Source organism: Amphiprion ocellaris, chromosome 18 (genome assembly GCF_022539595.1).
Source record: "Amphiprion ocellaris isolate individual 3 ecotype Okinawa chromosome 18, ASM2253959v1, whole genome shotgun sequence".
In the NCBI taxonomy this organism is placed as follows: Eukaryota; Metazoa; Chordata; class Actinopteri; family Pomacentridae; genus Amphiprion; species Amphiprion ocellaris.
The window spans coordinates 31,495,280-31,507,500 of NC_072783.1; positions in this window are offsets into that span (position 1 = coordinate 31,495,280).

Sequence of the window (12,221 nt, forward strand, 5' to 3'; positions counted from 1 at the left end):
TGTGTTCACAACTCTCTGTTGGACCATCACTGGACTAATGTGGTGCTCTTATCTCAGACAGAGCGAAGCAGTGGCAGCGGGTAAAACGGGGCGACTTTCAACAATAAAAACAAAGTAATATAACAGAATGTGCTGCACTTACCAAAGAAGGGAAAGGCCAATGGTGTCACAATCATTCAAGAATGCATGTTTATCTGTTTCAACAGCAAGACACGCTCCCACCCCAATTCTTGCAGGAAGGAGTCCAACAGGGAGTTGCATCTGAACCCGAGATATGGGAGATGATTCACCGTGATGCATCTGGACGAATCAGACAAATCAAAGCTCGACTGTGGTTGCTGTGCAGCATGTGGCCGCGTTTCTGTCTACAAGCCAGAGTTTCACTTAGGAGCACACTCAGTGGGGAAATATGTCTCATATCATGTTTCAGTGATGCTGCCACAGTTCAGTTTCTGCTGTCAGTGAGTCCGTAATCATCATCATCATCATCATCATCATCATCATCATCATCATCATCATCATCATCATCATCATCATCATCATCATCATCATCATCATCATCATCATCATCATCATCATCATCATCATCATCACAGTCAATGCAATGGGTGCTATTAAACTTTGTGGCTTTCTTTGTGTTGGTTTCATAACCTCCCATCATCCATTATTTCCAATATACTGTGCATCCTTTTGGTTACTGCAATAAGCAACCAACCTGAGGGATGGTATAGATTTTCAAGAATTTCATCTTCTCACAATATGAATTTTTTCTGCTTGCTGCATCTGACTCGGGGATGATCTCAATCTAATTGACTCAGACCAACAACACGATGCTGATGATGATGAGGAGGATGACCGTGATGGAGTGATTGTGTAATGGCTCGTTGTCTCTTCAGCAAGTCATCCAGAGCATATGAGTCACCCTGCCTGCAGCGTGCCCCACGTCTGCAGTCAGACATGCCTCTCAGCAACAGCCTCATTTTCTATTAAATCCCAGTGGAAATAAGGGAAACAGATTTTTTTTAAAAAAACAACCTCACTGGTCCTGTTCGTTTTATCTCTGTGTGTTTTGAGCTTATAAAATTGCATGCCTGAGTTTGTTTTGTGCATTTCATCACACACCTTATGAAGGCTACAGGACCAAATATGTAAGTTCTTGTGCTAATATACTCACATTTTGTTTTGTTTTACCTTTGATCCAGTGAAAAATGACTGATCAGATCATTCAATTTCTATGTTTCATCACAAACATCCCAGTATTTCCTGCTCAAAAATGACTTACCAAAGATCAAAGTGATAATATGTGGCAGTATTACAAGTTCCCTTACAGGCATTACCATAACTTTCAAATCTGCATCATCCCTGCAGCAAATCAAATTCTCTGTGTGTCAGTTTCCCACTGCAACATTGTTTTATCAGGCCTCCAAATTTGATCAAAGAACCAAGAAATAGTCTATGAATTTATCTGAGGTTTAATATGTCTGCAAATTTGGAGCTAAAAGAAATGAAATTGAAAAGCTATTTTCTGTAATTGAGTCAATAATAACACTAGTGTGTGCTTTTCTCTGTGTAATAAACCCCTGTGCGCATGAGAGAAACATCCATCTCAGGATTTATCATGTTTCTGCCTCACCTGGCTTGAGATGAGGAAACCGCTTCCGTCCCAGTTTAAATTTTGAGAAATAAACTTGGCTAAGAGTCTCTGAGCAGAGTGAGACCCCCGACAGATCTTCTGTTAGCACAACCCTATCAAATCTAGCATTTTCTGTTTGTCTTCTGCATAATAGGAAGTGCTTAAAATGTTACAAAGATCCCAAAGATTTAAATGAGATTTGAAGTAATAACTTGAACACGTGCCTGTTGGTGAGAGGGGGTGGAAAAGATGTCTGATAAAATCATGCGGGGGATTTCTGTGGTAAGAGAGAATGCTGACCTCATGCTTAATGATTCATGGTTTCCACTGAATACAATGTGTTTCCAATATTTTTGGTCATGAAAAGGGGATGAACTGTCTTTATTTTGTCTTCTGTGCAAATGTGTTTGTTGCTAAGTTTGGTTTTAACTCCCAGGAGCTCCGGCAGCTGTTGCTGTGAGGATCTTTTCAGACCGAGTCTTACTCACATCTTTCATTCCATGTAGTGTGTGTCAAGGCTGAAAACAGATTACAGTCTGACTCTTATTATGTTTGTACAAGCTATTCAGCACCAATATGAGGACTAAACAAAGATCACGGAATGAAACCTCAAAGATAGAATAATGGTTTTATTTATTCTTCACTAATCATATTTTGAAAATAATGTTGAAAAATGGTCCATCTTTACCTGCTGTATTCTGTAGAGGGTCGCAGGGAGCTGGTGCCAATCTTGGCTGATATTAGCAGAGAACTGTGCTACACCTTAGACAGGTCGACTGTCCATCACAGCACTAAGCGACAGATAGCCGTGCATGCTTACACTAACATTTGTGGACCTACGAGGAAGCCATAACACCCAGAGAAACCCACATCAGAACAGGGAGAGCATGCAGTTTCCACATTGAAAGGCTCCAGCCACCCCAGCATGTTCAAGCCTTCTTGCCGTGAATTCTATCCATCCATTTTCTTCCACTTATCCAAGGTCAAATTGCAGAAGCAGGAAGTGATGCCAGTCAGATGTCCCTCTCCCCAGCCATGCTTTCCAGTTTCTCCTGGGGGATCCTGAGGCATTCCCAGGTCAGATGAGATATATACTCTACCATTCGAAAGTCTGGGGTCACCCAGACAATTCCATGTTTTCCATGAAAACTCCCACTTATTCATGCGCTAACATAACTGCACCAGGGTTTTCTAATCATCAGTTGGCCATTCAACATGATTAGCTAACACAATGTAGCATTAGAACACAGGAGTGATGGTTGCTGGAAATGTTCCTCTGTACCCCTATGGAGATATTCCATTAAAAATCAGCCGTTTCCAGCTAGAATAGTCATTTATCACATGAACAATGTCTGGACTGTATTTCTGATTAATTTAGTATTATCTTCATTGAAAAACACTGCTTTTCTTTCATGAATGACATTTCTAAGTGACCCCAAACTTTTAAATGGTAGTGTATATACAATCTCTCCAGCAGGTTCTGGGTTTACCTCAGGGTCTCCTTCCAAGGAGGCATCCGATTCCGATGCCTGAACCACGTCAACTAGATCCTTTCACGATGATAAGCTGCTGCTCTACTCCGAACTCCCTTTGGATGTCCGAGCTCCTCAGCCTATCTCTAAGACTGAGCCCAGTCATCCGACGGAGGTAACTTTGAACTCCCCCCTCTGCCCAGAGAGTGCAATCCAGAGGTTTCCGGCAGAGAACAGTGGATGAGACTTGGAGGTGCTGACTCTTGTATCAGTCACTTCGACTGCAAACCACCCCTGCGTCCGCTGAAAGTCGCAGTCTGATGAAACCAACGGAACCACATCGTCCCTGAAAAGCAAGGATTGCAGTTCTAAGGTCTCCAAATCGGACACCCTCCTCACCTTGGCTGTGCCTTGAGATCCTGCCAATGGATGTCACAAATGAAATTGTGACATCCATTGGCATGTTTGACTTTTTTGCCAAGAATGCGACAATGCTGTGAACTGACAGTGTTAACCACTACAGTACCATGCTACTGTGGAAAATGGTTATTCTACCTAAAAGCCAGTACTGATAAGATCAGTCTTGGAGAAAAACTGTTGCAAAATGTCCAAATAATCACAGAATATGCTTGAATGTGGTTGTTGTTTCTTTTAACGTAGGGTGACAACAGTAACAACAGTAGCCAAAGACACAGTATGTGTCCTCATCTTTTATAACATCTTAACAAGATAAAAGCATTACTGTCTACCTTCAGCCTTAACAGTTTTATATTGCCATGTTAAATCTTACTTGAAATTCACAGAAAAATAATATTAGCTATATTTTAAAACATCAAATCACTAATCTTGTCTTAAAATTTTGTGACTTCTATAGCCTCTCTGTGGTCCCAACCCCATTTATTTCCACTGGCGACATACAACCAAACTTATAATTTCCATTTTAAAAAGATTCCTTCCCAAACGTGAAGCCTAAAGTGGCTCTCAGACAGTCATATGTATTTTATGTCCATCATCCGCCCTGACCATCTCCATGCATGTGGTACAAAATGGAACACATCTTTCATTTAGAAAATGTTCCCGCTGAACGCAGTCCAAGCAACGATTATGTTTCCCTCAAAATGGATTTGGCAAAAAAATTGGTAAGATTTGGTAAGCTGGAATTCTTGGACACAGTGCTGAAAAGTGTTTTGTGAGTCATTTGTATGTTTTAGTAGACTTTCCATAAGACATTTGGAAGTGGTAGTAATTGATGTCTATCGCACAGAGGAATAGGAATAGGTTATTATGATTGGTTTGGTACTTTTGAAAATATTTTCAGCCTTGCCCTTTAGGTGGTAAACCCACTAAGTGTCAGAAATGTTCCCAAATCCCTGAAGTCATAGTTTGAGTTTTCATCTGACACTTGCAGATTTCTTAGATCCGGTCAAAGAGACGTCACATTAAGGAGACCTTAAAAGTACTCATCATTTTTTAAGTGTAGTTTATTATGGACTAACATCAAGTGAATAAATCATTCAAAATCCTCCTCCTATGGCTTCGCGGGCTAAATTTATCACCATCAGCTAATATTTTTCTTTGAATACAGGAGTTCCTCAGAGGACTGAAGTCGATGTGTGCCCATGGCACCATCAAAGGGGAAAACATTACATGTTAATCTGCTTTAATCTCTAGAAGATATTCGATTCACCCATCAGACGAAGACATCGGTACCTGACGCCACAGTGAACAGTGCTGCCTCAGCACTTCAGCAAACAGAGGCTTTCGAACGGAGCTGCCACACTCCATCGTCTTCTTCATACCTCTCCATGCTTCGCAGGCTGCACTTTTCGTATCGGTGGACGAATGAAAAAATTGAAAATTTCTCTTGCAGTGCTCAATAGATTTAATCAACCACATCACATGTTGGCTAAGCCGAGCTAAAGGAGTCATTGGAGGGAAAACAGATTTTTTTCTTCTTAAAACATACATATGATTTATGAGGGCCTGCTTGTGTTTCTTGTGGGAAAAGATTTTTTCTTCTTCTTGAAGAGGTTCTGTCTCTGGGGTGAGCCGAATCCTGCAGTGCTGGACAGGATGCCATATATCAGTTCAGCAGGCAGGGTCAACACCCATTTTTCTGTAATAGCACAAATGCACACAGTTTCCAGAAACACACTCCCAACTCAAACAAATGGTGTGAAAAACCATGAAATATACATGTAATGCGTGAAAGTAAGCTTATAGATTTGTTAACTGAAAGTAGAAGTGCAACAAGTCATTGACAAGTAAATAATTTACTTAAAATACTAAATTAATTAACAATAATTTTGGTAATTAATGACGTTTCAGTTTTTTTCCAACAAAAATGCAAAATATTCTCAGTTTTCACCCCATCAGATGTTGGATTGTACAATATTTCTTTGTCACTTATGATAATCTATCAAATTCCTTCAGATTTTGGACTGTTGATCACACAAAGCAACCAAACTTAACACATCACATGGGTTTATCTCATTTTTAACACCGTATAGGCTTAGTAATCAAATAAAAAAAAAACCCTGCAGATCACATGATGCTGAAAATAGTGCAAGCTGACCGGATAACAATCCAAAAATTATGAAAATACATTTTTTAAAATATATTTTCCTTGTTTTAATATATATTTACGCCCACTGTGTTATTTGTATATAAGGAGATAAGCCACATGCAATTTCAGTATCTTGCATTATATTACATATATTGTGTTACACTGTATAATGATAAAACTTATTCTGATTCTTAAATATAACAAACAAATTGTTTGTTATGTTGAAGGACATTTATTGTATAATGCTTTATGAAATAAACAATAAATCAAAACAACTTAAAAAAAGAAACATTGCAGCAAAAAACATCCTTACACTGAAGGGTTTTTTTTGCTTTAAAGCGAGGGATGAGAAAGATTTTGTGGAATCGCACAAAACCTCCTGCCCCTTCATTCATTTGTCCATGCATACTGATTTATTTAAGAGGCTTCGGGAATTCAATGAAAAGAAACAGTCTAATTTTCTGCAAATAACCTTGAGCTCACTCTCTTTCAAGACTTTTAATTGTGTGTTTGTCGGAAGCGTTGAAAGAATCTGGATTTCTAAAGTGCAGATAGTGCACATAGAAATCAGGATGAAAAGAATCAGGTACGATGATTAAATCAAATTCTTCTCTCATTCTTCTTTCACACATTATGTGAAATTCTTCGCTTAAATAGGATTTCTTTTCAATGCTCCATGGCTGTTTCCACGGTTACACATGTATAATAATTGTGATATCCTTCTCTATAATAACTGGCAACAGGGCTCTTGTAATAGAATGACAACATTATTGCTTGGACGTATAGAAACACATTATTACAGTGCATGTCCACGTACAGACATGCTATTTTAATGGACAAGAAATTCTTCCTCCAGCACAGGATGCAGTGAAACCAACATCACTGGTTTGGGACTGAAAATTTTAATGAGCCGACAAAGGAGTTCAGACACACAAACATGAATTGAAAGATGGCTGGAGGTAAATAGAAGTACATATCATTCTTTCCCTGCCCATTTGGATTTTCTGGGGATTTAATGAGATTTTAAATGGTGCGGCCATGTAAATAAACGGTGGACTGTAATAGGGTTATGATGAAGTAATTATTACAGAGTAATGGAAACCTGTCAGTCAGATCTGGATTATTTTCAGCCACTGGCTCGGCTTCTTCACTTGTTTGACAGGCAACAGAAAAACCACCGTGCTGCCGGTTCAGTTGCCACAGATGCAGCTTGAGGAGTATATTTTTGTGATGTTTATGTTTGAAGTGAGGGAGGCCACACAGAGGCTTTTGAGGTGATGCTGACTTGTGAATCCTGCACAACATCCAGAATGTGGATGCACATTTTACTTGTCATTCAGCTCACTTCAAATCTCGTGCTCGGTGTGTTTCAGGTGCACCACGGGGATCACATTTCCCCTCTACTTCATATGAAACAGTTTGATACCATAGCCGGTTTTGATAGTCTCACCTTTTCATACCGTTATCCTGCGGGTGAAGGACCTGTAGCTTCAGAATCACATTTTCATCTTGTCGTCGTTGTTTTTTTCCCGAGGGAGCAGAATGAGGGAGTAAATGAGAAATGTTTTCGGTGCACAGCAGCGGCGTAGCTCTGTGTGTGTGTGTGTGGCTATGTCCACCAATCAATTTCAATTTCCATGCAAATAAGTGTGATTAAAGCTGATTAGACAGGCACAAGGCCCCATTGATGTTCTGGTCACAGATGAAGCATAGATAATTGGCTTAACGTAAAACATTTGCACTTTGCAATGTATGATATAATACATGTAATATATTCCAGCAGCATTATCACTTATGCCTCCATGTTTCACCGTGGAGAATTGAACCTAGTTCTGAAGGCTTTACATTCTGCAGATTGACTCTGAACCAACACATGAGGAGCATTAACTGCAGCCATTTCGTTAAACGTTAGAACCTGTATGTGCAGCCTGAATATTTTTATTATTTTTTATTTTTGTGATCATAAGCATTTTCCAAGAGCATAAGGTCATAAAGTCCATGAATTCGTCAGGCAAAATATAATGTTCAGATTGAGTATGGAGATAAGTTCCATTAAAGAGGATTGCGTGTATTTAGGAAGCACAGCGAGCTATTATATCTCTAAACGGCAAGTAAAGTGATTGCAGGTGCTCCGCGCTGTGCACAGCGGTGCATAAATCTGGACAAGCTTCAGTTGTTCATAAAGAGGTATTAGTGTTAAACTGAGAGTGAGAAATGTAACTGAGCTTTATGCACTGACACAAACTAGCAAAACCAGAAATGTGGGAAGATTTTTGTCACAGTTTGAATGTGGACAGAAGAGCTGGTAATAACAATTTATCTGCCATAGAAGGGTTTATCAATTAATATATTTATCAGTTAATATAAAGATATTTAAAAGCACGTCCTACTAATGAGCAGACAACAGTTCCAGTGGTTTTGCCTTTCCTGGTGAGGCTTGTTTCTGAATGTTAACTGTGCATTTTCTTGTCAGGTGCTTGTGCTGCTGTGGTATTCCCTCGAAACTTTGCACAGTGCACAAACCATCACTTTGCTCAGTGATAATTTAAAGTAACAAAAGTACATTTTTGAAGCCTTGCGTAATTTAAAACTCTTACAATAGTGTCAAGTTTGATGCTGCTGCAGCTGTTATTTTTAAAAATGCAACCAACCAATGACTGGAGCCAAAAACAACTGCTCCCATGACTCAGCAATTATGTTTTAATACAAAAGAAAAACAAAATCATCATCGTCTATGCCAGCTGATTACAGCAGCCCTAGTTGTGAGAGATATATATTTGAAATTAACATTTATTTTTTCACCTCAATGTGAAATGTCAATCAGAAGTTGACCTGACGTCTTGAAATTTGCTTGTTTTGTCCAACTAACAGACTGAAACTGTACGATTTTCAATTTCGATCATATGAAACAAAGAAAATCAGCAAATCCTCACATTTGGGATGCTGAAACAAGTAAATGTTTGGTATTTTTATCTGATAAAAATCTTGAACTTGTTCTATTTACTTGTATGTGTATGTATATATATATAATTTATTTATTTATTTATTTTTTATTAATTAAATTTTTTTTTTAAAATACTTGTTTTATACAGCTGTTTGTTATACTATGTTGTTTTTGGTTTTTTTGGAAGTGCCAACAAAGTTTCGTTGCAGAAGTGCAATGACAATAAATATCCTTGAATCCTTGAATAATGATTAGAAAGAGCAATTGATGGATTGTCTTTGTATAGATTAAGCATTTTATTGTGTCTGGTATTAACTTTAGCCTAAATCTTTGTGCGCTTCATCGTCCTTCGTCAGTATTTGATTCAAACATTCCAAAACAAATGAGAAGTGACTTGGGTCAGCAGATTGACAGGCCATGCATGCATTCATGCAACCATGCACTGAAACTCTAGATTGTGAGCAGGCGGTACATTGAATGAATTAACCTCGAGGTTAAGGATTAGGGAGAATGAAGCCAATCATACAAGAGCCAAAATCAACCTCTGTGCAACAGATTAGTTGATGAAATTACAGTAGAAATGCATCCAGTTGGAGTTACGTTATGGGATCTGTCAGACGTTGTTCTGTTCAATTACAGAGACATAGGGGTCTGTGTATAATTCAGCATTCCAGCGGTGCTGTCGAACCATTTGGATGCGCGTCTGTGTTTTTCCTCGGTTGTGGAAATGGAAAAAGGGGGATGTTGTCTAATTGGGCTCCACTCTGCTGGGCTGGAGTGGGAGCACAGGTGAATAAATCTGCAGCAGAGTAGCGGCTGAGTCAAAATGGCTGTGAGGGCTGATGGTGGTGGAGATTAATTGAATGGCCAGATTCCAGGGCGCTGTCTGCCTGGCTGTGTTTCTGCTTGTCCGGGTTCCCAAACTGCAATCTGTCAGTCACAGACAGCGAGACAGCTGCTGGGTCCAGGTGCCAACCTCTGTTCCTGTGCCAAGGGGGTGACTTCACATCCTCCATTAACACTGAGTCCTTTTCATTCAAAAGTGGAAGAATGTGGGAGGTGAGGTGGGATGGGAGGATCGGGCAAGAGTTTAAAAAAAGATGCTAAGAAAAATGGAAAGTGGATGCAACACAAATGTGATTGATTTTTCTTTTTTGCAAAATCAAGTATTATTCTCATTCCCAAATAGGAAAATAGAGATTAGGATGGACACTACTCAAGATACTACTAAGTTAAGAAGATTTGGGCAACCGCTCATAATTATTTCAATTAATGACTCATCTGTTTACAATTTTTTGCCATTAGGAGATTAATCATTCAGTCTTTAAATGTCAGAAAATAGTGAAAAGTTCTGGACGTGTCCCATTGCCCAAAGCCCAATGTGACATCTCCAAATAACAACCTTTAAAAGGATATTCAGCTTCTATATGACATTTTTGCTAAATTATTGTCTGTAATGGTAAAAGCCGGTTAAGACTTTAAGCTATTTATTTTCTTTTGATTGACTAATCAGTTAATTGACTGACAAAAACTAATCAAAACTAAAACAAGGTTGCACTGCAATGCATCAGTTTGTTCCCATTTTCTTGGATCAAAATGCAAAAAAAATCCCAACTGAAGTTAAGTCTGAGACAATGACCTCTCAGGCAGATGCGACTCCCCGGGGATGATAATTAAGCACCGCTCAAATTAAAATCTGCCACAGGGGGTTGCTTGTCATCATTGCAAATGACATGTCTTGTTTCATTCCGACATGTTGGCTTATTTCGAGTCAGAGTGAGTAATGCGGTGATGAGATTCATGAATCTAGTACTCAGAACTGGCTGTAACCTTCAAATCAACGCTCCCATAGTCCACCAACACCCACAAAAATCCACACACAACACACACACATAGCTCGCCTCCCTTGAGCATCATTGTGATGGCTTGCTGTTTCACACTCGTTCAGGTGTTGTAGCAGCAGTGCTCACAGCAGCAGCACACAGTCTGCTGACTGAAACAGACATGGGCACATGTCCAAGGTCATTATTCGCCTCCAAGCTGCTGTTTCCAAACACAGCTTCTTGCACACTTCCTGCTCCGGTTTGGAGTTTTTTCCATCAGCTCTCTTTCTTTAATATTAGTATTTCAGCTCCTGATTTGGTTGAATACACAGTTTAACATTGTCATGATATCTGTACAAATTTTCTGAATATTTTCTAAATTTAAACAGATTTTTATGTGTAAATCAAAAAAAAAGAATACATTATGTCTCCATGAGAATATCCTAACAGTTTTAAATTAGAAACCACAAACTTCAGCTTGAACATCTTCACACAATTTGATCTTAGATTTCTAGAGAAGGACAAGGACGTCTTATATAAGGCTCTCAGGCAGCCGCTCAGATGGTTCAGGGTGAATACAGAAACCTGTTTTTGCTGGCCTGGTTACAAGAAATTGCCATTTGCTGTTATGTGCCCACACATGGCTGGTGCATATGCTGCACCACATGTTACAAGACGTGCTTATGTATGCATGTTTTTGTGTGACAGTACATACTTTGCCTAAAATTTAACATGAACATAGTTTCTCTTATTTTTTCATCCACATTCATAAAATTCATAAAACCCCAGGATAAGCACAGGTTTTGCTAAAGCTGATTTAGTTTCAACTAAGGACATTTTGCAGACTCGTTTTGTGCCAACTAGAATGAATTTGCATGTTTGTCTCCACTCCATACACTGTATATAAAGATAGATATAGTGAGCGATGGTGTCACTAATTGATTTGCATGGGAGCCAAACTGAATTATCTGTATGTTAGCTAACAGGGAAGGGCAATTTTATGCCTCTACCTGATGAAAAACTGCATATAAAATCCATCAAAAGTAAAAACCATTAAAGAAACATTTACTTACCAAAAGAAAAAAAGATCTCTGAATTCCTTGAGGGTCTGTTAGTACCATAGAGTGTGTATAAAAGATGGACGTAGCACACTGACTCTACTTGTTGGTTTGTGCATTACCATTCTGAAGCATTGAGTTTGGGTTTTAGCCATCACCATCTTTTAAAAGGAGAAACTATGAGCAAGGGATGGATCTGACTGAGAATCATTCGGTTTAACACATCCTACTTTATCATCTAATTTCCTCTAAATGGGACAATAATTAACTAAATGAACATCATGCTGTATTGAAGAAGACTTGAAAATAGAGATTGAGACCAGGTATATTAGGTAGCAAATCAGCTGAGAAGCATTTTCTCATAGACTTCCATACAGTTTGCAAACAAGGGGGTCACCCTCCTGCTGGCCATCAGAAAGAATGCAAGTTTTGCATCACTTCTGTTAATACAAATAACTGAAAAACTAGCAAATTAACAAAAAAAAAACTGTGTGAAATTTATTTCATACTCCATCAATAATGATGACAGAATAACTGAATCAAAACAGCCTTTGTGTGACTCAGTTAATGACCATCCTGGCATGTTTTTCCCAAAGGGTCTGTCAGTCACACCCAACCAAAAATGTCAATTAAGCTTCCAAGCATACATGTCTTATCAAATATCGACCTAATTATGGAATTATTTTCAACATGACAACCAGCACACTGATCAGAAGGACGGGATT